The sequence below is a fragment of the Macaca nemestrina genome, chromosome 2, assembly GCF_043159975.1.
Source record: "Macaca nemestrina isolate mMacNem1 chromosome 2, mMacNem.hap1, whole genome shotgun sequence".
NCBI classification, from domain to species: Eukaryota; Metazoa; Chordata; class Mammalia; order Primates; family Cercopithecidae; genus Macaca; species Macaca nemestrina.
In genome coordinates, this window is record NC_092126.1 from 32692979 (window position 1) to 32720914 (window position 27936).

Here is a 27936-nt window from a genome sequence, read left to right on the forward strand (position 1 = left end):
TTCCTGGCGTGCCTTTAGATCCCCCGTGGTTCACCCACTCTGCCCTGCATTTCCTTACCTCCTTGGCTTAATCATGCCAGTTTCTGCTTCCAGAATGCTGAGCCTCTAATATCTTTCTGGTAAGTTCCCTTTTTGTTCAGATATCCAACGTCAATTTTCATTGCTTCTGAACTGGACTGTGATGGAGCAACTGTGGAAGCAGGGGTCTGGCTGGGAGGTTCTGCTGAGGCCAGAGACAATGGACCACAGAAAACCATCTGGTGATGCCAGGCTGTGCTTAATCATCGAAGTCATTCCTCAAAGACATCTCCACAGTCAGAACCTATTGCTGCAACCCAGATACATAGCAATTACTTACCAGAAAAAAACATTTGTGCTGAAACAATAGTAATTACAGGGCAACCCCTCTCATGCCTTCCTTGCTAACTCCTGATTGCCCTAACAATTAACTCCTACAAGCAAGTGATCTGCTCAGCCCACCTGCTCTTGCATTACAGGATGTTTGAATTTCTCAAGGCCAATGCTGCTCTTGTGCGTGACTCCCTCCCCCAGTATTGTAGACTTTCATTACCAACTTGTTATTATACAGTATCAGAGGCGTGGGGATCAGATAGATTCTTGGAGGTAAGTTTCACGTGCTACAACCTATTTGATCCTCTTCACATAACTTATCTCAAATCCTTTACTAGTCTAGACAAGTGTTTTCACTCACTCATGGATCCATTTATCCATCCAATAGACACAATTGTTGAATTCCCACTTTGTGCCACATCCCATGATGGGTAGGAGCTGGAGATACTGAGGCAAAAGTCAAGATCATACCCTCCAGTGGGGAGTGGCTATCTGCAGATTTCCTCATGAATGGCTGTTTAGTGGGCACCAATGCCACCCTTAGTTTGTAGACCACAGAACTCTACTTCTTTTCTCTTAGAAGAAAGGAAGCAAAAATTTACATTGATTGAGTATTTACTCCGTCAGATACTAATTAAGATGCTTCTACATACCCTACCTCCTTCAGTTTTCATGGCAGCCTGGGAAGTGGTGATGATGGTTCTGATTTTCATTGATGAGTATATTAAGACTGGGAGAGGTTACATTGTTTGCCTAGTATTATCTAGTCAGTAACAGAGCTAGGACTGAAGGCAGCCTGCTTGACTCAAAAATCCATGCTCTTTGCCCAGCACCATAATTTAAATTTACAGAGGTATATCAAACTCAAACAGAAGAGAAGGCGGGGTGCAGTGGCTCATGCCTGTAATCCCAACACTTAGGGAGGCAGAGGCAGGAGGTTTGCTTGAGCCCAGGAGTTTGAGACCAGCCTGGGCAACATGGCAAAACGCTGTCTCTACAAAAAAATACAAAAATTGGCTGGGCATAGAGGCGCGTGCCTGTAGTCCCAGCTACTTGGGAGGCTGAGGTGGGAGGATCAGTTAAGCCCCGGGAAGTGAAGGTTGCAGTGAGACCCTGTTCTCCACAAAAAGGAAAAAGACAAAAACAAACAGAAGGGAAGAGCTTGGACACTTGCTCAGCCCCTCTTTGGGCAAAGAAGAGAGAGGTCTGTCCTGTAAGGACAAGAAGAAAAGCACATGTCAGGGAAGATAAAGTCTCAACAACAATGAAAAACTTATGAAAATAATAAACACAAAGGGACATGATGGAAAACCCCCAACAAGCTCACTTCACAGAATGAGTCATCCCCAGAAGAATTTGGAGAAAGATTAGAGAATAGGCTTTCCGTGATGATAAAGTGTGTCTGAGGGGGAGAAAAATGGATAGGCGTTGGAATCCTTGTGCATCTGAACTGTTTACTGGGAGGCAGAGCCCTGCCAGAGGCTTTGTATTTAGCATCCAGCTGCCTGGGGGAGGTAGGAGGGTTCTTTTTTTCCTTCAAATTTTACATTTGTTGATTTTTTTTTTTTTTAATTTGTTGTTTGTTTGAGACAGGGTCTCACTCTGACGCCCAGGCTGGAGTGCAGTGTTGGGATCACAGCATACTACAGCCTCAACCTCCTGGACTCAAGCCATCCTCCCGCCTCAGCCTTCTGAGTAGCTGGGACTATAGGCATGTGCCATTATGCCTGGATAATTTTTTAGAAAAATTATTTTATGGGCTGGATGCGGTGGCTCATGCCTGTAATCCCAGCACTTTGAGAGGCCGAGATGGGTGGATTGCTTGAGGCCAGGAGTTTGAGACCAGCCTGGTCAATATAGTGAGATGCCATCTCTTTTTTTTTTTTTTAATTTTATAAAAAATAATTTTTTTTTGGTTGCCCAGGCTGATCTTGAACTCCTGGGCTCAAGTAATCAGGAGGTTTCTCCTGGGACTTTTAGTTAAAGCCAACCAGATGATGCTCTTAGTTCCAGGGTCAGGATGAAGAACCCTCTAGTTCCCTGCATCTCAGCCTGGGTACCTGTACCCACGGGATTATTGGCAGGCCAGAGGGCATAAGAAGCCACAGAAAAAAGCAGATAGGTTATTAAGGCATATCCATTTTACTTCAAAATTTGGGCAAAGCCAATAACAATAACATTATTTCAATAACATAAATGTATTATGAAAGAGACAGCCAGTTATACATGACATTTTAAAATAACACAAGTCTTGCATTTTGGTGAAGACTGTTACCAGACTCCCAAAGACCTGGGATAACTATTGAGACACTCCATGCAGCTAATCTCATACTTCCATCCAATGAACTACTCGCTCCCACATGCCAATCAAGGGCTAGTTTTTTTTTTTTTTTTTTTTTTTTTTTTTGAGAGTCTTTCTCTGTTGTCTAGGCTGGAGTGCAGTGGTGCAATCTCAGCTCACTGCAACCGCTGCTTCCCAGGCTCAAGTGATCCTCCCACCTCAGCCTCCTGAGTAGCTGGGACCACAGACACATGCCACCACACCCAGATAATTTTTGTATTTTTGGTAGAGATGCGGTTTCACCATGTTGCCCAGGCTGGTCTCAAACTCCTGAGTTCAAGTGATTCGCCCGCCGGCCTTGGCCTCACAGTATTGGGATTACAGGCGTGAGCCACTGCGCCCAGCCAAGTCCTGGGCTAAGTATTCTGCTCTATCCTATTTAAGATGAATAAAATATTGCTCAGGTTGTAGGCCCTAATATATGTTCACAATAATGATACTAGAATGTGTATACTAGAGTAGAGGCATGTGGGAAGAGTTATGGGAGCTCAGAGGAGGAGTGATTAATTCTGTCTGGGATAGGGGCTCTTGGGGAACTTTGAAAACCATTTCAGCCGAGGGAAGGACTCTGTCATGAAGGCCTCACTCACTGCAGGCAGAAGGGGCAGTGAGCCGCTGAAATGCAAAGTGCATAGTACATGCAGGGAAGCAGGACTTTCGCTGTGACCAGAATGTAGGGAACATGGGAGGCACTGCTCAGAGGTAAGTGCATGGTAAACTCACCTGATGGCAATAACGTCAGCAAACCCTGAGAATGACCCTGTATAGCAGATGCACCTAAATGCAGTTTGGAGTTCCGAGCCAAGGAATCCAGGGGTGGCCAACCCAGAGATTCATTCCTTGTCTCTAAGGAACATCTGAGCCCCGGCCCCTCCCATAGATCTGGGACGTGCAGGGCTCAAAGCCCTTTGTTTTGGGAATACGTGAAGGTTGCCAGGTGGAAGTTGTTGAGGGCGGGTGCTAAGTGAAAATGATACATTAGCCATGTGCTTTCCATAAGTGATTGATGGTTCTCCTGTCCAGCCCGCCACACTGGGCTCTCTTCCCTGTATGTAAGGCTCCGGGAAAGCCCCATGTCTCATTTGCTGGCTCCAGGTCTCTTCGGTCTCTTGAGCCTGGGGCTATCCCCATTGGAGTGGATAGGAGTTCGGCACAACAGTAAGGTAAATTATTGGGTTCAAGTCACGTGGGCCTTCGATGTCATCTTGGACACCCTAAACTTCCTATCAGGGACAATAACTGGCAGGCACAGACAGACTTAGAATTGGTGAGAAACACAAAGCTGTTTTAGAAAGTTAATGAAGGTGAGGCTGGGGGCAGTGGCTCACGCCTGTAATCCCAGCACTTTGGGAGGCTGAGGTGGGTGGATCACTTACGATCAGGAGTTCAATATCAGCCTGGCCAATATGGCAAAAACCCATCTCTACTAGAAATGCAAAAATTAGCCATGTGTTTTGGCAGGTGCCTGTTATCCCAGCTACTTGGGAGGCTGAGGCAAGAGATTCACTTGAACTTGGGAGGCAGAGGTTGCAGTGAGCCAAGATGGCACCACTGCACTCCAGCCTGGGCGACAAAGAAAGTGTTAGGGTGATCAGACCCAACACCAGGTCCTGGGGGGGACGAAGTCTGGCGGAGTCAAAGGATTGAGAAAAGACAGTTTGAGACAGAGAAGTGGGACCAGGGGACCATCACAATTGTGGAGGCTGCGAAGACCCTGAGCTCTGGGGGCCCACGCTATTGGTAATCCAACAAAGACACAGTGAGAATGTGGAGGTCAAAAGCGTGCATTGCATTAAGCACATGATTTACAGCTGTGATGGTTTAGCATCTGCTCTGCTGCTTGAGATGATGGAGAGCAGGTTCTTTTAACTCAAGATACAATCGATCCTGGGAGAGCAAGGAGCAAGGAGTCAGCAAGTCTAGACCCATTCCAGAGCCACGAGCTCTGGAGTCTATCCACGAGGTATTTTATGCCCTGGACTTAGATTATGGTGTGCCAAGGTAGCCTTCCACCCTTTAGCACAGAGCTTGGTGTTCCAGAGGTCACAAGGGGGTTTAGACCCTGGACCCCGGACATGTTCCAAGACTCTTTTACATTATGTCAGACGTGCAAGCCCTGCCTCAGCTTCTCCCAACACTCAGCTTTTCCCAACAGCAAGACTCCGTCTCGAAAGAAAAAAAAAAAAAAAAAAAGAAAGTTAATGAAGGTGGAGGTTGTCTCTGACATCTATCTTGAAAGCATCCAGCCAGCCATTTGGTCAACTCAGCCTATTCCTGTCAGTGTCTAATGACAGAGAATTGACACTTTTATGGAGCCCATTCTCATGTGTAATCGCTCCCACAGAATGGATGTATATACAGTTGGATCCTTGGATAACAGCGCTGAATTGCACAGGTCTACTTACCCGTGGAGTTTTTACAATCCATTGTGGATGGAAAATACAGTGTTCACGAGATGCAAACCCCTGTAAATGGAGGGATTTGTATACACAGGTTCTGCAGGTCTGACTGCAGAGCTTGAGTATGCTCAGATGTAGGTATTCTGAGGGGTCCTGGAACCAGTGCCCTGTGTATACCAAAGGAGGACTGTATTCCTGTGTCACAATTTGGGGGAACATTTTGATAAGTGCATTTCAGTATAATCGGTTTCCTTTGTAATCCTATGCGTTTTCTTTTGTACACTTAAAAATACTATTCTGGCTGGGCATGGTGGTTCTTGCCTGTAATCCCAACACTTTAAGGGGCCAAGGCAGGGGGACTCCTGAGCCCAGGAGTTTGAGACTAGCCTGGGCAACACAGCAAGACCTTGTCTCTACTAAAAATAATAATAATGAAAAAATTCGCTGGTTGTGGTTGTGCGTGCCTGTGATCCCAGCTACTCAGGAGTCTGTGGTGGGAGGACTGTTTGAGCCTGGGAGGTCGAGGCTGCACTGAACTGTATTTGTACCACTGCACTCCAGCCTGGGTGACAGAGCCAAGAAGTTGTCTCAAACAAACAAGCAAAAAAAAGTACTATTCTGGGAAAGAATCCACTCATTATAGAATTCTTCACCCAACCACCAAGGAGGTTCATTGCTCAAAGCCTTCAAGCGTTTGAAGTTATTGCATAGACCATCTTCTTTCCTTTCTCTACACATGGTAACCCCCAAATCAAGCAGACAGCTCTCAAATACCTCTCACATACTCAGGGCTGCGTCCTGGAATCTGGACCCAGGCTGCCTGGGCTGGAATCATGATTCCAACGTTCTAGCGCTTGGATTAGAAAGGGCTAGAAAGCATTGGGATGTTCTTAAACACCACCTTTCTAGCCCTGTGACCTTGGTCAAATTAGTTTAACCACTCGGTTTCTCCTCTATAAAACTGAGGACACTAACAGCACTCATCTCACGGGGTTGTTGTGAGAATGAAATCAGCTACCGCATGTAAACCTTCAGCAACGACCTGCTCTCTGCCATGGCGTGTTTACGGAATATTAATAGCATGAGGCGGGAGGCGGACAACCTCGGGCAAACCTGCTGGAGAGCATAGCCCCTTGTGTATGACTCTCATCATTGTGGTTTGTTTTCTCTGGGTCTAAGTCAGACGCAGAGATTTCTGTTAAAAAGTAGCAATAGGAGGCTGGGCACAGTGGCTCACGCCTGTAATCCCAGCACTTTGGGAGGCCAAGGCGGGCGGATTACCTGAGGTCTGGAGTTCGAGACCAACCTGGCCAACATGGTGAAACCCTGTCTGTACTAAAAATACAAAAGTTAGTCGGGCGTGGTGGTGGGTGCCTGGAATCTCAGCTACTTGGGAGGCTGGGGCAGGAGAATTGCTTGAACCTGGGAGGCAGAGGTTACAGTGAGCCAAGATTGTGCCACTGCACTCCAGCCCGGGTGACAGAGCGAGATGCTGTTTAAAAAAAAAAAAAAAAAAAAAGTCAAAGGATCCCTTTAAAGTCTATTCCTATATAAAATTTTGTAGATGTCTTAGTAGGGTTGCCCGAAAGTGGACCCTGAGGCAAAGGATTTTGGGCAAATCATCTACTTAAGAAGTAATTCCAGGAGGCAGAGTAAGGAAGTAAGATAGGGAAGAGAGAAAAGCCACATCAGGCACGTTGGTGAGCAGAATACCTCAGAGGACAACTGGGCCACAGTCCTGCTAAGGCCCCTCTGAGAGACTGTGCAGTGGTAAGGAGGCTGGCGGATGGACTCAGCAGCTCCTAGCCCTCATCTGTTGAGGCTGTCCTGGGATGTTACCTCCCAGCAATTCTGGCTAGTCCTGTGTGTGGGCTCAGCACACTGTGGCAGAGGAGCCCTGAGGCATTGAGACACAGGCACGTGAGGGAAAAAGCCAGTGGGGACAGCAATTGTCTTCCAAAGCCGCAGCTGACAGCGCACTGACACAGTTCGCTTCAGTGGGGATGGCTGAGCTAAACACAGCTGTCAATAATAAGCAAAAGAGACATGAAACATTAGTTTTGACTTAATTTGATTAAAAATGTAACTGAAAGAGGTTTGACCCCAGCCTGGTTCTTTCAACTTCTCCTTCCTCCCCATCCCTATTAGTCGCAATCTGACTTTCACCGGGTGATTCCTTCAGCGATTTATGTGTGGTTGAATCTTTAAGGGTGTGCTTATGAGAAACTCCAGCCACCCACTCTTCAAATCACATGTTATTAATGGGTAAACTTTTCAATGGTTTGAGGAAGGTAGTCAGAAGATACTCATTGTTTAGTATCTGCTCATTAGCAAGGAAAATTGGCTTCTTAGAGTGTGTCTTTTTTTTTTTCCTGTTATTTAAACAAATAGCATGACTTGCAATGCAAAATCTTAGTACCGTGGGATGTTAGATTCATCTGGTTAGAGTTCAGTATAAAGTAGAGCCATAAGAGCTTGCACTTTGTTAATAAATGAATGACTGTCTTGGTGTTAAATTCCATAACAAGCAGTTACCTCTGTTCCGTTTTCCAGGTAAGAGCGTGCATGCTGGTCAGCAAGTTTATGATCATTATTTTAAAAAAACATTTTATGGTAAAGAAAGTGAAGTACAGAATGCCACATTTGTATCTACACTATGAGTACATCATGTATAAATTATGTAAGCTTATAGACAAGACCAGGAAGGTAAAATGAGGAAATGAGTACTTTTGCCAATACAGTCAATGTTCTTTTAAAAACAAGGAGGAAAGAGAGATGAGCAGTATCCTTAAAATCAATCCTAGTGGGACATGGAACTTTCAGTGTGTTTTTCATTAACCTTGGCAACTTTTCTAGGCTCAGATCAAGTTACTGAGGAATTTCCCAAAATTTTCTACCACTCATTTTTGTTTCCTTTAAAAGTAGGCTGAAAAATTGGGACTGCCAAGAAAGCACAGTGCGTAAGAACGAACCTCAAAAACAATATGCTAAAGTGAAAGAAGCCACAAAAGACCACATATTGTATGATCTAATTTATATGAAATTTCTAGAAAAGACAAAACTATAGATACAGAAAGCAGATCAGGAGTTACCAAGTGATTGCTGAGAACAGGGATAGAACACAAATGGCACAAGGAAAGATTTTAGGGTAATGAAATTGTCTTAAACTGAAGTGTGGTGATGGTTGCATGACAATAAATTTAGTAAAACTCACCAAACTGGATTTTATGATATATACATTATAAAATAAATCTGTTTAAAAGAGAGACTGAGGCTGTGTGTGGTGATTGACACTTGTAATCCCAGCACTTTGGGAGGCTGAGGCAGGCAGATCACTTGAGATCAGGATTTCGAGACCAGGCCAACATGGTGAAACCCCGTCTCTACTAAAAATACAAAAATTACCTGGGTGTGGTGGTGGGCACCTGTAATGCCAGCTACTCAGGAGGCTGAGGCAGGAGCATCACTTAAACCTGGGAGATGGAGGTTACAGTGACCTGAGATCACGCCACTGCACCCCAACTTGGATGACAGAGTGAGACTCAGTCTCAAAAAAATAAAATGGCCCCCTGATGTTTCTTCCAACAAATTGTCTCCCTACTTACTATATAGACAAATAGCAGCACTGTACAACAGAAATACAATAGGAGCCACAGATATACTTTTTTCTTTCCAAAGATGGGGTCTTGCTCTATTACCCAGGCTGGAGTACAGTAGTGTGATCATAGCTTACCATAACCTCAAACTCCTGGGCTCCAGGGGTCTTCCCACTTTAGCCTTCTAAGTAACTGGTACTACAGGTGCATGCCATCATGCCCCTAAATTTTTTTTTTTTTTTTTTTGAGACGGAGTCTTGCTCTGTCACCCAGGCTGGAGTGCAGTGGCCGGATCTCAGCTCACTGCAAGCTCCGCCTCCCGGGTTTATGCCATTCTCCTGCCTCAGCCTCCCGAGCAGCTGGGACTACAGGCGCCCGCCACCTCGCCTGGCTATTTTTTTGTATTTTTTAGTAGAGATGGGGTTTCACCGTGTTAGCCGGGATCGTCTCTCGATCTCCTGACCTCGTGATCCACCCGTCTCGGCCTCCCAAAGTGCTGGGATTACAGGCTTGAGCCACCGCGCCCGGCCTAAATTTTTTATTTATTTTTATTTTTCAGAGACAGGGTCTTGCTCTGTTGCCCAGGCTGAAGTGCAGTTTGCAGCATCACGGCTCATTGCAGTGTTGACCTCCCAGGATCAAGTGATCCTTCTGGCTCAGCCTCCTGAAGTGCTCGTATTACAGGTGACCACTGTGCCCAGCCAAAAATTGTAGACTGGGTATGTGGCTTGCGCCTGTAATCTCAGCACTTTGGGAGGTTGAGGCAGGTGGATCACTTGAGGTCAGGAGTTTGAGACCAGCCTGGTCAATGTGGTGAAACCCCATCTCTACTAAAAATACAAAAATTAGGCAGGTGTGGTGGCATGTGCCTGTAATCTCAGCACTTTGGGAGGCTGAGGCTTGAAGATCACTTGAGGCCAGGAATTCTAAGACCCGCCTGGCCAATGTGGTGAAACCCTGTCTGTACCAAAAAACACAAAAATTAGCCGAGCGTGGTGGCATGTGCCTGTAGTCCCAGCTACTCGAGAGGCTGAGGCAGGAGAATCACTTGAACTTGGAGGGTACAGTGAGCTGACATCGCGCCACTGCACTCCAGCCTGGGTAAGAGAGTGAGACTCTCCCCCCCCCAAAAAAAAAAAAAAGAAAAAAAGAAACAAAGGTATCTGTTGAATTCTGTTCTGTAAATGCACACTCAACGCTGATCCTCAGCTTTTTTAAGAATTAATTTTTCATGGCTGGGCGTGGTGGCTCATGCCTGTAATCACAGCACTTTGGGAGGCAGACAGATCACATGAGCTCAGGAGTTCAAGACCAGCCTGGGCAACATGGCGAAACTTCGTCTCTATAAAATTTTTTTTAAAAATTAGCTTGGTGTGGTGGGACATGCCTGTAGTCTCAGCTACTTGGAAGGCTGTGGCAGGAGGATTACCTGAGCCTGGGAGGCTGAGGCTGCAGTGAGCCATGATTGTGTCACTGCACTCCAGTCTGGATGACAGAGTGATAGCATGAAACTGTGTCCCAAAAAAAAAATTAATTTTTCACATGATCCTGAGAATTTTTTTAATGTACTCAGTGAGTTTCATTTTCAGGTCTTGAGAGTTAAATTGCTATGGTCTGCTCATAAAGCAGGTGTTGGAAATTAACATTGCAGAAAAGCATTTAGAGACTCAGAATTACGAAGAAAGGATTTTAACTAAGATTAAAGGTTATGTCCTTTATCAGGAAACTGCATCCCATTCTTGCACAAGGACAGCTGTGATAGTCTACAGTAATTGACCTGATGATGATGATGATTATTTTTTTGAGATGGAGTCTTACTCTGTTGGCCAGGCTGGAGTGCAGTGGCGCGATCTCGGCTCACTACAACCTCCGCCTCCTGGGTTCAAGTGATTCTCCCACCTCAGCCTCCTGAGTAGCTGAGATTACGGTCACCTCCATCATGCCCAGCTAATTTTTGTATTTTTGTAGATATGGGGTTTCACTATGTTGGCCAGGCTTGAACTCCTGACCTCAGTTGATTTGCCCTCCTTGGCCTCCCAAAGTGCTGGGATTACAGGCGTGGGCCAGCACGCCAGCCTGATCTGATTATTATAATTATTGAACTAAAGCTACTAGTATTAGATGATAGAAATTAGAATGTCACAGATAAAGACCTACAGTTTGGGAGAATCTTGGGGTCTTTGGTGGGCTTTTTTGATTTGGTTTGCTTGGGAGTGGGATAGAGGTTGTCCACTTTTGGATAATGTGACCATTTGAAGTACAGTTAGGATTCTTTCTTAAAAATTATTTTTATGTTGAGACAGGGTCTTACTCTGTCACCCAGGCTGAAGTACAGGTGTGTGTAATCATAGCTTCCTGAAACCTCCAACTCCTGGGCTCACATGATCCTCTTGCCTTGGCCTCCCAAGTAGCTGGGACTACAGACACACACCACCACACGTGGCTAATTTTTGTACTTTTTGTAAAGATGGGGTCTCTGTATGTTGCCCAGGCTAGTCTTGAACTCCTGGGCTCAAGCGATCCTCCCACCTCAGCCTCCCAAAATGTTGGAATTGCAGGCATGAGCTACCACACCCAGTCCCAGTCAGGATTCTTATTCTACAGCTATATTGGTGGGATCCAATCTGCTATCAATTCCAGGAGAGTCTGATACAGTCTACAAAATATTTACCATCAGATTTTGACAATTGTACTTGTAGCTGACCACCCAGCTTTCTTGTGGAATTAAAATTGCTCTGTGGGAGCACAGAGGATTTTTAAAGTGGTGAAACTATTCTGTATGACACTATAATGGTGGATATGTAACATGAGTCATTTGTGAAAACCCATAGAACATACAGCACCAGGAGTGACCCCTAAGGTACTATGGACTTTGGGTGATAGTGATGTGTCAGCGTAGGAGCATGGATTGTAGCAAAGGCAACAGTGCGCTGCAGGATGTTGATGGGGTGGAGGCTGTCCATGTTTGGGGACAGGGGTGTGTCTCTACACCCTAAGCCTCTATACTTGGAATGCTCTATGCTTTCCACTCAATTTTGCTGTGAACCTAAAACTCCTCCATAAAGTAAAGTTTATTATAAAAATTGGTCTTTGGCTGTAGGATCTGGAAAAATATTACTTCCCCAGAAACACTATAACTACATCTCCTCTGTAGACCCACAAATCTAAGTAAAATAGTGAAAAACAGCCTCATAAAATCAGCGGAGGCTGGGCGCGGGGGCTCATGCCTGTAATCCCAGCACTTTGGGAGGCCGAGGTGGGCAGATCACCTGAGGTCGGGAGTTCGAGACCAGCCTGACCGACAGGGAGAAATCCTGTCTGTATTAAAAATACAAAATTAGCCGGGCGTGGTGGTGCATGCCTGTAATCCCAGCTACTCGGGAGGCTGAGGCAGGAGAATCACTTGATCCTGGGAGGCAGAGTTTGCAGTGAGCTGAGATCGCACCATTGCACTCCAGCCTGAGCGACAAGAGTAAAACCTTGTCAAAAAAAAAAAAAAAAAAAAAAAAAAATCAGCAGGAAGGAAGGCAGGTGATTGTTTGATTTTTCAGTTATTGTTGGTTGTTCTTGGAAATCCCCTTTGGTAACGGTGAGCCTTTGTTTTACTCTTCCTTTCCCTGGGTTAAAATTATGCCCTTGGAATGCAGGTGTTCCTACTGGGCGCAAATGCTTGTTTCCCTGTCTCCCCATCTCCTCCTCTTCATTTCCTTGTTTTCCCCCTGTCATACAAATAGATCCACAGTTGGGGGAAGTGTTGTTTTTAGGTCTGCTGGGATTATTAGGGGCATTGTTCCATGGCAGGACCCTCACCCAAATGTCAGGAGGGGGAGAAGGCCTTCCCTTGGCCTTCACCCTTGGCTCCTGAAATTAATCCAGACCACCTCCCACTTCATAAGCTTGTCTTGTCTGCTTTGTTCTCTTACTCTGTAACTTTGGTTCAGGTTTCCCAGGTCTCTATGATTTGTTTTGAACGTTTGTCTCAGTCTCAACTCACAACCTTTTCCCATCACACATTCTACTTCCAGCTCCCAGTGCTAGGACTGGGAAGAAGAAATACCTCCACACCACAATCAGCCAGCCCGCTCCTCTCCAGCCTAGGCCCCGGCCTAGACAACAGTCAGCCTGAAGGCTTAACTTTGTTACCAATAGTCAGAACTGAATTCCCACTTCTTCCGCATGAGGACAGCTCTTCTTCATAGTGACAGCTTCCCTTCTCCAGGAGCAACTTTATTTCTGAATGTTAAAAAAAAAAAAATCCAAACACTTCCTTTTTTATTCAGAAACAAAGATTCCAGTGAGTCTCCCGTGATTAAAAAAAGAAAAAAAAAAAGAGGAAAAAAGTTAAAAAAGAAAAAATAAATTAAAAACTCACCTGCTAACATGTGCATTGATGCATATCTTAGCTTAGGTTATCCCAAAGACGAAATCTCAGAGGAAGACCCGGGTCTTGGGTATAGATAGCTTTTTGAAAGGGGACCCTAGGAAGTAGGAGTGCAGAAGTAGGGAGAGTAAGAGGAGAAATAGGCCAGGCAAGGATGTAGGATTCCACTGGTTCCTGTTGCGGGCAGCCAGGGCTCACTGTTACTGGAGACCTTCTGTTGAGAATACACCTCAGAATTGTGCCTCTGAAGGGCCAGAGGCTGGGGCCTTCCCCCACTGGTTTCTTGTTCCTCCAATGATTGGAAGTGTTGACACGCCCGGGCACTTAGGGCTTCTCTGTGTATGGACTAAGTGAACTACCGAAGCTTCCAACAAAACCCGAGGTGGAAAAGTTGAGGGACTCCACAGCTGCCTGAGGTGGGAGCTGCCAGTGTGCATGGAGAATGGCCACTCTGGCTGCAGCTGAAACCCTAGTCAGGCTGAGGGGAAGGGGAATACACTCCAAACAGCATCTGCTGCTATTCACGAACAGGAATTTAAAGCTATCTTCTTTACCCAACGCAAAAAACCCCAAACATTTTAAAATGGAAACAGCCCCATGACCTGATAGAACTTCTGCTGCTGTTTCTTCACATTAAGAAGATGGGATGCTCAAAGCCAGCTTGTGCACTGTCAGGGCCAATGGAAAGACCCTTTCCACTGGAGTTCCTCCTCTTCCAGCTCTTGCGTTTCTATGTACAGTGAATTTCACCAGCTAAAGTCAGACCAAAGAGATGTTCCTTCCTAGCCCTGTTGTCACTCTTCGTCAGAGTCTTTAAGGAAGTTGAGGTGGGCAAGGCTTGGAGACAGAATTTTTTCCTCTTGTCTAAGCTGAGGTTTTGAAAACATTCAAAGCCAAGCTGCAAACTGGTTCAAATCGGGACTGCAGTTATTTCCACAGTAGAGCAGTTCCCAGTGTCTTCAAAGATAGAGAAGATGAGAGAAGTTCTTCCTAATCGGAAATGGCTCATTGGGAAGGACTTATGGGGCAACCAATGCGAGTCTGGATGACTGCTGCGAGGTTTGGGACTGGGTAGAGGAGAGGTTGGGGTTGCTTAGCAGGAAGGCCTTGTGGTGCCATTTATGGGAGACACTTTACTATGCCAACAGATGACCTTCTGAAGCCTGTGACTCTCAGCTGGGTGTGGTGATTCACATCTGGTAATCCTAGTACTTTGAGAGGCCAAGGCAGAAGGATTGCTTGAAGCCAGGGGTTTGAGATCAGCCTGGGTGACATAGTGAAATCCTGTCTCTATAAAAATTTTTTTAAATGGCTGGACATGGTGGTGTGTGCTTGTAATCCCAACTACTTAAGAGGGTGAGGTGGAAGGATTGCTTGATCCCATAAGTTCAAAGCTGCAGTGAGCTATGATCACACTACTGCAGTCCAGCCTGGGCGACAGAGCAAGATCCTTTCTTAATAATAAATAAATAACAAAATAACTAAAGTCTGTGACCCTCGAGGGTACTTGCTTAAAATTACACTGCCTACTATAGGATTCCTCAGACAGCAAGATTATTCTTTCTTTTTTTAGAAACAAGATTTCGTTCTGTCACCCAGGCTAGAGTGTAGTGGCATGATCATAACTCACTTCAGCATCGATCTCCCAGGCTTAAGTGAGCCTCCCACCTCAGCCTCCCAAGTAGCTGGGACTACAGGTATGTGCCACCATGCCTGGCTATTTTTTTTTTTTTAATTTTTAGCAAGAGATGAGGTCTTGCTATATTGCCCAGGCTGGTCTTGAACTCCTGAACTCAAGTGCTTCTCCTACCTTAGCCTCCCAAATTGCTGGGATTACAGACATATATGGCTACACCCAGCCAAGATTATTCTTTTGTTTTGTTTTGTTTTTTTGAGACGGAGTCTTACTCTGTTGCCCAGGCTGGAGTGCAGTGGCACAATCTTGGCTCACTGCAACCTCCGCCTCCAGAGTTCTAGCAATTCTCCTGCCTCAGTCTCCCGAGTAGCTGGGACTACAGGTGTCCGCCACTACACTCAGCTAATTTTTGCATTTTTAGTAGAGATGGGGTTTCACCACATTGGCCAGGCTGGTCTTGAACTCCTGGCCTTGTGATCTGCCTGCCTCGGCCTCCCAGAGTGCTGGGATTACAGGTGTGAGCCACCGCACCCAGCCAAGATTATTCTTAAAATGGATAGACAGGCAATCCTGACTATGAGGTAGGATAACTCAGGAGATATGAGACCCTTCTTATTTTTCTTCTTTTTTTTTTTTTTTTTTTGAGACCCTTCTTAATAGTTGATAACATAGCTTTATCTTTTTGAGAAAGGCTGGGTGTACTCTACTCATAGATATTATTCTTTATGATAACTACCATGTATTATACTCAGAGCATGAACACAGACCTTTATCTACATTTGCTAATTTGATACACAAATGTCCAGTAGATCTATTATCACTAGTTGACAAATGAGGCAACTGTGGCTCACTGAGATTAAGTGATTTAGAGTCGTATAGCTTCATAAAGAGCAGAGCTGGTGTATTAGGCCATTCTTGCATTCCTATAAAGAAATACCTTGCTGGGTGACGTGGCTCAGGCTTGTAATCTCAGCACTTTGAAAGGCTGAGGTGGGTGGATCATGAGGTCAGGAGTTCGAGACCAGCCTGGCTAACATGATGAAACTCCATCTCTACTAAAAATACAAAAATTAGCCAGGCATGGTGGTGCACACCTGTAATCCCAGCTACTCAGAAGGCTGAGGCTCGACAATTGCTTGAACCTGGAGGTAGAGGTTGCAGTGACCTGAGATTGCTCCATTGCACTCTAGCTTGGGTGACAGAGTGAGACTCCATCAAAAGAAAGAAAAAAGAAAAGAAATGAAAAGAGAAAAGAGAAGTACCAGAGACTGGGTAATTTATATTTTTTAAAAAAGAGGTTTAATTGGCTCATGGTTCTTCAGGCTGTACAGTGAGCATAGAGGCATCTGCTTTGGGGGTAGCCTCAGGAAGCTTTCAATCATGGCGGAATGCAAAGGGGTAGCAGGTGTCACATGGTGAAAGAAGGAGCGAGAGAGAGAGAGAGTTGGGGAGGCAGGGGTGCCATACACTTTTAAATGACCAGACCTCGCAAGCACTCACTATCACACAGACAGCACCAAGCCATTATGGATCTGCCCCCATGATCCAAACACTTCCCTCCAGCAGGTCTCACCTCCAGCACTGGAGATTACAATTCAACATGAGATTTGAGTGGGGACAAATATCCAAACTATATCATTCTGCCCTTGGTTCCTCCCAAATCTCATATCCTTTTCACACTGCAAAATATAATCATGCCCTCCCAGCAGTCCCCCAAAGTCTTCACTCATTCTAGCATTAACTCAAAAGTCCAAAGTCTCATCTGAGACAAACCAAATCCCTCCCACCTATGAGCCTGTAAAATAAAAAACAAGTTAGTTACTCCCAAGATACAGTGGGGGTATTGGGTAAGCCTTCCTATTCCAAAAGGGAGACATTGGCCAAAAGAAAGAGGCTACAGGTTTCACACAAGTTGGAAACCCAGCAGGGCAGTCATTAAATCTTAAAGCTCCAAAATAATCTCCTTTGACTCCATGTTCACCATCCAGGGCATACTGGTGTGAGGAGTGGGCTGCTCAGGCTTTGGGCAGCTCTGCCCCTGTGGCTTTGCAGGGTGCAATCTCTGAGATTGCTCTCATGGGCTGGAGTTGAGTACCTGTGGCTTTTCCAGGTACAGGGTGCAAGCTGCCAGTGTATCTACCATTTTGGGGTCTGGAGGATGGTGGCCTCTTCTCACAGCTCCGCTAAGCAGTGTCCTGGTTGGAACTCTGGGGCCTCCAACCCCACATTTTATCTCCACGTTGCCCTAGCAGAGTTTATCTGTGAGGGCCCTGCCCCTGCAGCAGGCTTTAGCCTGGACATCCAACCTTTTCCATACATTCTGTGAAATCTAGGCAGAGGCTGCCAAGGAACCACCACTCTTGCACTCTGTGCACCTGCAGGCTTAACACCACATGAAATCCACCAAGGCTTACAGTTTGCATTGTCCGGAGCAGTGGCCTGAGCTATATGTGGGCCACTTTGAGCCGCAGCTGGAGCTGGAGCACCTGGATGTGGGAGCAGTGTCCCAAGGCTGTGCAGTGGGGCCTAGACCCATGACACCATTCTTCTCAGGCCTCTGGGCCTGTGATAAGAGGGGTCACCAAGAAGGTCTCTGAAATACCTTTGAGGCCTTTTCCCCACTGTTGTGGCTATTAACACTTGGCTCCCTTTCAGTTGTGCAGATTTATCTAGCAAACAGTTGCTCCATAGTCTGCTTGAATTCCTTTTCCAAAAAAGCTTTTTCTTTCTCTGCCACATGGCCATGCTACAAATTTTCCAATTTTTTATACTCCATTTCCTGTTTAAATATAAATTCCAACTTTAGGTCATTTATTTGCTCCCTCATCTGAGCATAGGTTGTTAGAAGCAGCCAAGCCACTTCTTGAATTCTTTGCTGCTTAGAAATTTATTCTGCCAGATGCCCTACGTCATCACTCTTTTCTTTTTTTTTGAGACGGAGTCTTGCTCTGTTGCCCCGTCTGGAGTGCAGTGGAGTGATCTCGGTTCACTGCAACCTCCACATCCCAGGTTCAAGCTATTCTCCTGCCTCAGCCTCCCAAGTAGCTGAGATTACTGGCGCCCGCCACTATGCCCCACTAATTTTTTGTATTTTTAGTAGAGACGGGGTTTCACCATGTTGGCCAGGCTGGTCTTGAACTCCTGACTTTGTGATTTGCCTGCCTCAGCCTCCCAAAGTGATGGGATTACAGGCATAAGCCACGGTGCCCAGCTTCGGTCATCACTCTTTAGTTCAAACTTCCACAGATCCCTAGGACATGAGCAGACTGCAGCAACGCTCATTGCTAAAGCATAACATGTGTGACCTTTGCTCCAGTTCCCAATAAGTTCCTCATTTCCATCTGAGACCTTGTCAGCCTGGTCTCCACTGTCCATATCCCTATCGGCATTTTGGTTACAACTATTTAACCAGTCTCTAAGGAATTCCAAAATTTCCCTCATTTTTCTGTTTTCTTCTGAGCACTTCAAACTCTTCCAACCTCTGCCTGTTAGCCAGTTCCAAAGTCTCTTCCACATTTTCAGGTATCTGTAGAGCAATGACCCACTCTTCAGTACCAATTTTCTGTATTAGGCCATTCTTTCATTGCTATGAAGAAATACCTGAGAAGGGTAATTTATTAAAAAAAAAGAAGAGGTTGAATTGGCTCATGGTTCTGCAGGTTCTACAGGAAACATAGTGGCATCTGCTTCTGGGGAGGTCTCATGGAGCTTCCAATCATGGTGGAAGGCAAAGAGAGAGCAGGCATGTCACATGGTGAAAGCAGGAGCAAGAGAGAGAAAGTATGTGTGGGGGAGGTGCCATGCACTTTTAAATGACTAGATCTTGTGAGAAGTCACTATCATGAAGATAGCACCAAGCCATGAAGCATCTGCCCTATGGTCCAAACACCTCCCAATAGGCCCGATCTCCAGCATTGGGTATTATAATTCAACATGAGATTTGTGCAGGGACAAATAACTAAGTTATATCAGCTGTGATTCTAAACAAGTTCATGGGCAAGGACAGAAATATGGCTCCTGTCACGATTCCATATATGCCTTTAAAAAAAAAACAACTGGCTGCTCTATGCAGTAGTCATTCTTCTGTTTCTTTTATTCTTTTTTTTTTTTTTTTTTTTGAGACGGAGTTTCGCTCTGTCGCCCAGGCTGGAGTGCAGTGGCCGGATCTCAGCTCACTGCAAGCTCCGCCTCCCGGGTTCGGGCCATTCTCCTGCCTCAGCCTCCTGAGTAGCTGGGACTACAGGCGCCCGCCACCTCGCCCGGCTAGATTTTTGTATTTTTTTAGTAGAGACGGGGTTTCACCGTGTTAGTCAGGATGGTCTCGATCTCCTGACCTCGTGATCTGCCCGTCTCGGCCTCCCAAAGTGCTGGGATTACAGGCTTGAGCCAGCGCGTGAAAAACTTGAAAAAATTTTTTAAAAAAACCTTTTATTTTACATTCAGGGGTGTGTGTGCAGGTTTGTTACATATGTAAATTTCCTGTCGCAGGGGTGTGGTGTACAGATTATTTCATCAGGTAGGAAACACAGTACCTGATAGGTAGTTTTTCAATTCTCACCTTCCTCCCAACTTCCACCCTCAAGTGGGCCCCGGTGTCTGTTGTTGCCTTTTTTGTGTTCATGGGTACTCAGTGTTTAGCTCCCACATATAAGTGAGAACATGTGATATTTGGTTTTCTGTCCCTGTGTTAGTTCACTTAGGATAATGGCCTCCAGCTCCATCCATGTTGCTGCAAAGGACATGATCTCATTCTTTTTCATGGCTGCATAGAATTCCATGGCGAATATGTACCACATTTTCTTTTCTTTTTTTTTTTTTTGGAGACAGAGTCTCACTCTGTCACCCAGGCTGGAGTGCAATGGTGTGATCTTGGCTCACTGCAACCTCTGCCTCCCGAGTTCAAGCGATTCTTATGCCTCAGCCTCCTGAGTAGCTGGGATTACAGGTTTCTGCCACCATGACTGGCTAATTTTTGTATTTTTAGTAGACACAGGGTTTCACTATGTTGGCCAGGCTGGTCTTGAACTCCTGACTTCAGGTGATCCACCCGCCTCGTCCTCCCAAACTGTTGGGATTACAGGTGTGAGCTGCCGAACCTGGACATTTTTTAAATCCACTCTACTGTTGATGGGCATTTAGGCTGATTCCATGTCTTTGCTGATTACGTATTTTATAGATCCAGGAAGACAGGCAACCTAATGAGTCAGCTTGCACCTCTATAAAGTAGTATAGCAAATGGTTCAGAGCTCAGACTTTGGGGTCAGGTGATTTCTTTTTTTTTATTTTAATTTTTTGAGACAGGGTCTCACTCTGTTGCCCAGGCTGGAGTGCAGTGGCATGATCTCAGCTTCCTGCAGCCTTGACCTCCCGGGATTAGATGATCCTCCCACATCAGCCTCTTTAGTAGCTGGAACTACAGGTATGTGCCACCATGCCCAGACAATTTTTGTATTTTTTGTAGAGACAGGGTTTTGCCACGTTGCCCAGGCTGGTGTCAAACTCCTGGGCTCAATCGATCTGCCTGCCTCGGCCTCCCAAAGTGTGATAATCTCCACCTGAAGATGATCAGGTGGAGATTCAGATTCAGATCACGTGAATCTCCCTGAAGATTACCAGGAAGTGAAATTAGATACAAAATTGTGTCCATGTCTTTCTTACAGTCTGTACTTGCTCTGTGTGTTGAGTGTGTGCTTTTGTCCTGGAAGTTAGTCATGAGAAACTAAATGTTTTCCAGAAACAAATAACAAAATATTCGAGCACAAATAATACTTTGTATCCTTCTACAAGATGCATTTTGTTCTGATTATAAAAATCTGCTTATTCATCAGATTGCACATTTATATTTGGTAGCAAATTTCAGAAGTTTGCGTGAACAAGCTTCCTTGAGAAAGTGTGGAAGGAAGAGCTTGAGTTCATACCCAGCAGAAATGAAACTGCTGGTTTTATGGGTTTGCAGGTCTCCTTACAACGTGGAGAAACCTGTTTGAAAATCTTCACTTGCCTCTCAAGGGCTGAAATTTTCTTCTCCTTTTTTTTTTTGAAGCTATAGATATGTATTTTTGTTGTGTTTCATCCAATTTCCCAATAAGCCATTAGAAAGAAATTCCTCCTTGGGATCCTGGACAAGCAATGTGCTGGCACATAGTAGGTGCTCCACGGAGTCAATGTTCTTTAGTAGTGAAAGAGACTTTCAAGCTCATGAGCCTGCAGTGAACATCTGTGACTCTGACCTGTTCATTTGATAGCAAAACTTCTCAAAATAGGTCTTTCTATATTTGCTGTCTCCATTTGTCCACATTTCATGGTGTCAATCAGGGTGTGGTCCCGTCCGCTGAAATCGCTGTGGTCAAGGTTTCAGAAAGGCCCGTGTCACAGAGTTTTGTGGTCACTTCTCTGTCCACCCGTTCTTCCACTACCCAGTAGCATTAGACACAGTGGACCACTCCCTCCCGCTTGAAATGTTTTTTCCAGGACTTTCATGAAACCACAGTCTCCTGGTTTTCTCCTCTCCACTCCTACTTCTTCTCTTTTACTGACTTTCTGCTGCTGTTGGCTTCTAATTTTCCCAGGCCCTAGGCTGTCTCCATTTTTTTCTCTGGAAATATTCCTTCCAGGCCTCTGGCTTTAAATACTATCTGTTTACTGATGATTCTCAAACTTATGCCTTGATCTCCAGTCTCAAGTGTTCAGCTTCTTTTGAACATATTCACTTTGAGGTTTTTGTCAGGTGTCTTGGATATCTGACAAAAACCTCAAAGTTAGTATGTTCAAAAAAGAACTCTTGACCGCGTGTGGTAGCTCACACCTGTAATCGCAGCACTTTGGCAGGCAGAGTTTGGGGGATCACTTGAGGCCAGGAGTTTGAGACCAGTCTGGCCAACATGGTGAAACCTGGTCTCCACTAAAAATACAAAAATTAACTGGGTGTGGTGGTGCATACCTGTAATTCCAGCTACTCAGGAGGCCGTGGCATGAGAATTGCTTGAACCCAGGAGACGGAGGCTGCAATGAGCCGAGATCCCACCACTGCACTCCAGCCTGGATGACAGAGTGAGACTGTCTTCAGAAAAAAAAAACAACTCTTGGTGCTTTTTCTCCCAATAAGCTCTTCCCCTGATCTTCCTCTGCTTGGTAATAATACCACCCTTTACCCAGTTGCTCAAGCCAAAAATGTAGGTCATCCTTTCTTCCTCTCTTTTTCTCATCCCCATAGCCAAAGGCTTAATAAGTCCTGCAGGCCGCTTCTCCTGAATACATGTGCAAAATTCACACACTTGTGTTTTTGACTCTATCATCTCTCATCTGGATTACTGTCATAGTCTGCTAACTGGTTTCCCTGCTTTCATGTTTTTCCTCCAATAATCCATTCCCAGAGAGAATTTTTTAAATATGTAGGTGGGATATTGTGGCTCACTGCTTTAAAACCCTCTGGTGGCTTCCCACCACACTTAGAATAAAATTCAAATTCCTCAACAATACTTACAAGGCACTTAGCCCAGGCATCAGTAGATTTTTCTGTAAAGGACCAGATAGAACATATTTCAGGTTTTGGGAACCTATGTGGTCTCTGTTGCAACTGCTCGATTCTGCTATTAGACTCTACCATAGACAATATGGTAAACAAATGAATGTGGCTATGTTCCAACAAAAGTTTGTTTATAAAAACAGCCAATGGGCTGGGTTTGGCCTGTGGATTATAGTTGCCACATCCCTGATCCAGCCCCTTCCTACCTTTCCAATTCCATTGCACACCACTCTGCCCTTCACTATGGCCCAGTCCTACTCCCCAAGGCTGGAAGCCAAGATGGTGGCCACCAGTTTCTTCCCTTCCTGTAGGCTAATGTCACATCCTTTGAATATGCTGGCTCCATGATTGTGTGCGATTAAATTAATGTTCTGGGACTTCTGAGCTGAGGCTTTAAGATTAGCAGCTTCTGCTGTCTCTCTTGGAATCCAGCTACCATGTTGTAAGAAACCAAAAGCCTCACAGATAAGACGCATGGAGGAGAACTGAGGAGCCCTGGGCCATAACCTCAGATGAGCCCCCAGCCAGCAGCATTGACTGCCGGCCATGTGACTAAGCCATCTTGGATGTTCCAGCCTAGTCAACTTTCCACGTGATGGCAGCCAGCTAGCATCACACGGAACAGAACTTTCTAGCTGAGTCTAGTCATCTTACAGAATTGAAGAGATAAAACAGTTATTACTTTTAGCCATTACGTTTTGATGTTTTGTTTTGCAGCAACAGATAATGGAACACTGACCTGGTTTCTGTTCCTCAAACCTACCTAGCTCATTCCCGCATGAGCAGCAGCTGCTCTCTCTGCTCAGAACACATTTTCCCCCGGTGATTCACTTGGTTGGTTCACTTCATCTTTCTATTCCTTACATATTTTTCAAATAGATTCAGAACCAACACACCATTTCATTTTCAGGCCAACCTGTAGCACCTCAGTTTTCCATTGGAAAGTCACCCTTTCTTTACTTTCAGCCCCTGTGGCTGAACACCCTCTTTTCTCACCCCACCCTCCTCTGGACTCCAGGGCAACTTGTAATTGAGGCCAAGCCAATGAGTAACTTTACTCCCTGCCCCTGAGTCAATAACTGAGGGCTTAGTTATTGATTCAGGGAAGAGTGTATGAGCCAAATCAGTGCAATAAGAGTTAGTCCCAGGAGTTACTGGTGAGGAGAGACTCTTAGCTGGGGTTGTTAAGCTGCTTTAACATAAGCCTGGAGCTGCTAGTGCCCAGCTGCTTAGCACAAGGGGCAGGTGTGTCTGGGAAGGGAGGCAACACAGAGGAGGACAGGGCAGAGACAGAGAGAGAATGCTGGATGTAACCATACCTGAAGCTAAATTTACTTGGGCTTTTCAGTTACACGAGCCAATACACTTTCCACTCCACTATTACCTCTCCTTTCCTTTGGTGAAGTCAGTTTGAGATGAGCTTCTGTCACTTGCTCCTAAAATATCAATTGCTTGACTCATCCTCTACCCTTTCCACCAAATATTAGGTTGAACCATATGAAATTGCCATTCTTGTAGATTAAAATGACTGAATAACAGTAATTTTATATGCAAATTTATTCAGACACTTCCAGAGATGAGGGATTCACTGCTATTGAGGCAGCCCAATTAATAATTGAACAGATTTATCCAATAGAATGTTTTAAAAAAAATTGTCCAGGTACAGTGGCTCACGCCTGTAAGCCCAATGCTTTTGGAGGCTGAAACAGGAGCATCATTTGAAGCCAAGAGTTCAAGACCAGTCTAGGCAACATAGTAAGACCCTTGTCCCTACAAAAAAAAAGTTGGTGGCGCATTCCTGTAGTCCTGCCTACTCAGGAGGTTGAGTCAGGAGGATCACTTGAGTTCAAGAATTAGAGTTTACAGTGAACTGTGGTCACACCACTGGACTCCAGCCTGAGCAACAGAGTAAGACCCTGTCTCTATTAAAACACACATACACACACCATAAATCCATCTTCCTGATGCTTCTCAGTTCTGAGCACTCTCCTCTGAGCACATTTCCTGTATTGTGTAGCATTTGACAACAAAAATGCCAAGAGGGAGGTCCCCCCACCCAGGCAGAAAAGCATGAGATTATCACCTTTTTATTATAGGCACAGTGCTTGTAGAAATGCATTCTAAGATGTCTAACTTTTAAAAAATGTGCTGCTTTAAGCCATGTCTTCTCTATCTTGTTCTAGTTTATTCCAAACTAAGTTAAGGACCTTACAGTTAACTTCAGTGATTTTTACCATATTCAGTTTAGTGTACCACCTTTCCTCTTTTTGCCCACTGGGTCAAAGTTTGTATTCATTATTCTCTCCAAAGTTGTTAGGATACAACAACACAATGCAAATAAAATGCCAAGATATTTGTGGATCATGACTGTCCAATCCAGGGTGGATTTTGCAAGCTTGGGAAGTGAGCAGTCTTTATATTCATCCAAGTCACTACTACAAATGTTGAAAAGGACAGAACTGATAATTAAGCCCAAAGGAAAGTATATGGTTGGACAGTGATTCACTAACCTTTAGGTTTGGTTGTTCAGTCAGTACTACTTCTCTGACCTGGGTCAGCAACATCCTTGTTTCTCAGCCTTGTCTACACAAAGTAATAGTGTAGCCTACATGAAGTAATCAATATCTTGCTGAAATCTATAAGGGGCTCCTCATTATTGAGTATTCATTATCCCGTTCCTGAAGTTAAGTAGAGCAGTGTGTCATTTAGGACAGACTGAGCCACCGTAGCAAATAGACTCAGATGTTTAATGATTCTACATGATGAAATGTTATTTCTAGTACAGGTAACAAGAAATCAGGGTGCTCAAGTTGGTGGGGGTGCTATCCTCCATGCAGTCACTCAGGGATCTAGGTTGTCTCCATCTTGTAAATCTGTCATTCTCCAGGGCCCCACTGTCATCTGCATCCAGTCAAAGAAGAGGAAAACACACAAAGGAGCACATGTGAGTGATTTTTGTCAGACAGGCATGAAAGTGGCATGTCACTGCTGTTCACTTTGTCACAAAGCCACACCTAGCCAAATGGTAGGTAGGGAAATGCTGTTGACTTTGTTGCATAAAGAAGGGGAGAATGGATTTGGTGGACAGCTAGTTATCTCCACCATAGACAGCTAACATCATTATGATACAAAATTAATCACTCATAAACTGACTACACATGCATTCCTTTCAAAACCAAGCTTCCACCACTGCCCATTGTGTCACAGTCTTTGTTCATTATTTTCTCTATAGTTGTCAGGTTACAACAGCACAATGCAACATAAATTACATAAATATTGATGGCAAAGTGAAACTGTCAGTCTTGCAAAATAAGAAAGATTTTTTAAAAATTAGGAAAGCAATTTTGGGGAACTGCCCTAATCATTTGCTAAGCCATTGACATATGAGGGAATAGCAGCATTAGATGAGAGAAAAATCTATGAGGATAAGGACCAAAAAGATACTTCAAATGAGAATGATTTGAATATCAAAGAGGTAAGAGAGACACCTGGGAAAATTAACAAAGACCTCAGCTATTTTTGCCAAAATTACACTGTTTATGATTGTGCTGTGAAAGTCAAATCTGAATCGACCAATTTTTTATTATATGATCATATAATTTAACCAGAAAAACGTATGCAAAAATTCCTCAACAGCTGATTGATTCATTTTTGTGATTATTGTTATTTTAAGAACCAGCTGGCTGGAGTCCTCTTGCCTGGCTTCCCCTCCAAGACTCAATCTCTAAATGTTGGGATGCCCCAGAGCTGTGTCCTGGTCCTCTTTTCCTCCACATCTTCCCCCTTCTAAGTGATTTCGGTCCCTTGATCTCATTCAGTCCCTTGGCTTTAAATGTCATCTACATGCAGTTGACGCCTAAATTTATATCTGCAGTCTTGGCCTGTCCCCTGAGTTTCAGATGTCTATCCTACTGTCTACTTGACATCTCTTCTTGAGTGTTTAATAGCCTTCAGACTTGGGTGCCTGAAAACAGGCTTCTTGATTGCGAAACTGTTTCTTAAGTCTCCCCTACCTCATTCTGTAAATGGCAGCTTTAGTCAGCTGCTTGCTCAAGCCAAAATCTTGAGTTATTCTTGATGTCTCTGCCTCTGCCCTCCCCTGCCCCCACATCAGTTGGAATTGCAAGTTTTGTTGGGGCTAATTTCCAACTATAACCTAAATCAACTCCAGTCCATCTCTCCACTACCATCGGACCCCAAGCCCAGGCAGCCACATCTCTCACTAGGGCCCTGGGACAGCCTCCTGACCTGTATCCCTGCTCCTGCTCTTGCCTTCATGGCCATTTCATGTCCACACAGCAGCCCCAGTGATCACTGAAGCAAATACATCGACTGTGTCATTCTTCGAATTCAGTCCCTTCAATGCTTCCCATCACTTTTATAATAACTGTAAAAAGTTATTATAAAACCTATTATAAAGGCTGGACGTGGTGACTCATGCCTATAATCCCAGCACGTTGGGAGGCCAAGGCAGGTGGATCACTTGAGCCCAGGAGTTCAAGACCAGTCTGGACAACACAGTAAGACCCATCTCTATTTTTAAAAAATAAAAAATACAAATTAAAAACCAAAATAGACTAGCTAGTGATAAAGATAATTGCTGTGAAGAAAACAAAACAGGGTAATGAGATAGAGAGGTATATTAATCCATTCTCACACTGTTAGGAAGAAATACCTGAACCTGGGTAATTAAAGGACAGAAGCTGAATTGACTGACAGTTCTGCATTGCCTGGGGAGGCCTCAGGAGACTTACAGTCATGCTGGAAGGCAAAGGAGAAGCAGGCACCTTCTTCACAGGGTGGCAGGACAGAGTGAGTGCAAGCAGGGGAAATGCCAGACACTTATAAAACTATCAGATCTTGTGAGAACTCATTCATTATCACGAGAACAGGATGGAGGAAACTGCCCCCATGATCCAATCACTTCCCACCAGGTCCCTCCCATGACACAATTCAAGATGAGATTTGGGTGGGGATACAGCCAAACTATAGAGAGAGGGCTGGAGGAGAAACTGCTCCAGATGGGAGTTGGAGAAGGTCTCGCTATGGGTGTGACATTTGGGCTGAGATGTGGATGATGAGAAGGAGTCAGGCAGCTGTGCCCTGGAGGAGAGAGCGATGCAGACAGCAGAATCTCTGAGGACAGAGCCAGCTGACAGCCCATGTGGTGGTCAGAGTGAGCCAGGAGGAGAGGTGGTGAGAGGAAGTGTGAGGTGTGGGCACAAGTCAGATGAGGTAGGGCCTGGAAGGCTGCAGAGAAGAGTTTAGGTTTATAAAAGTGCTTTTATAGTAGCCTTTTTATAATAGGTTTTATTTTATTGTTTGTTTGCTTATTTATTTATTTATTTATTTATTTATTATTTTTTGAGGCGGAGTTTCGCTCTTGTTGCCCAGGCGGGAGGGCAGTGGCGTGATCTCGGCTCATCGCAACCTCTGTCTTGTGGGTTCCAGTGATTCTCCTGCCTCAGCCTCCTGAGTAGCTGGGATTACAGACATGCGCCACCACACCTGGCTAATTTTGTATTTTTAATAGAGACGAGATTTCTCCATGTTGGCCAGGCTGGTTTTGAACTCCCAACCTCAGGTGATCTGCCCGCCTCAGCCTCCCAAAGTGCTAGGATTACAGGCTTGAGCCACCACACCCGGCCTATTTTTCTTTTTTTTTTTTTTGAGACGGAGTCTCGCTCTGTCGCCCAGGCTGGAGTGC

At 45.0% G+C, this 27936-nt stretch overlaps 1 long non-coding RNA gene across 1 annotated transcript; it reads right to left on the minus strand.

The window, feature by feature from the left end:
- Window positions 1-250: 250 nt before the first annotated feature.
- LOC105490401 (uncharacterized) lies at window positions 251-27036 on the minus strand. The gene is made up of 3 exons (XR_011618390.1): window positions 26984-27036; window positions 24740-25130; window positions 251-328 (listed from the first exon to the last, which is right to left on the minus strand). It is a non-coding gene; the product is annotated as an uncharacterized lncRNA (long non-coding RNA).
- Window positions 27037-27936: the final 900 nt, after the last annotated feature.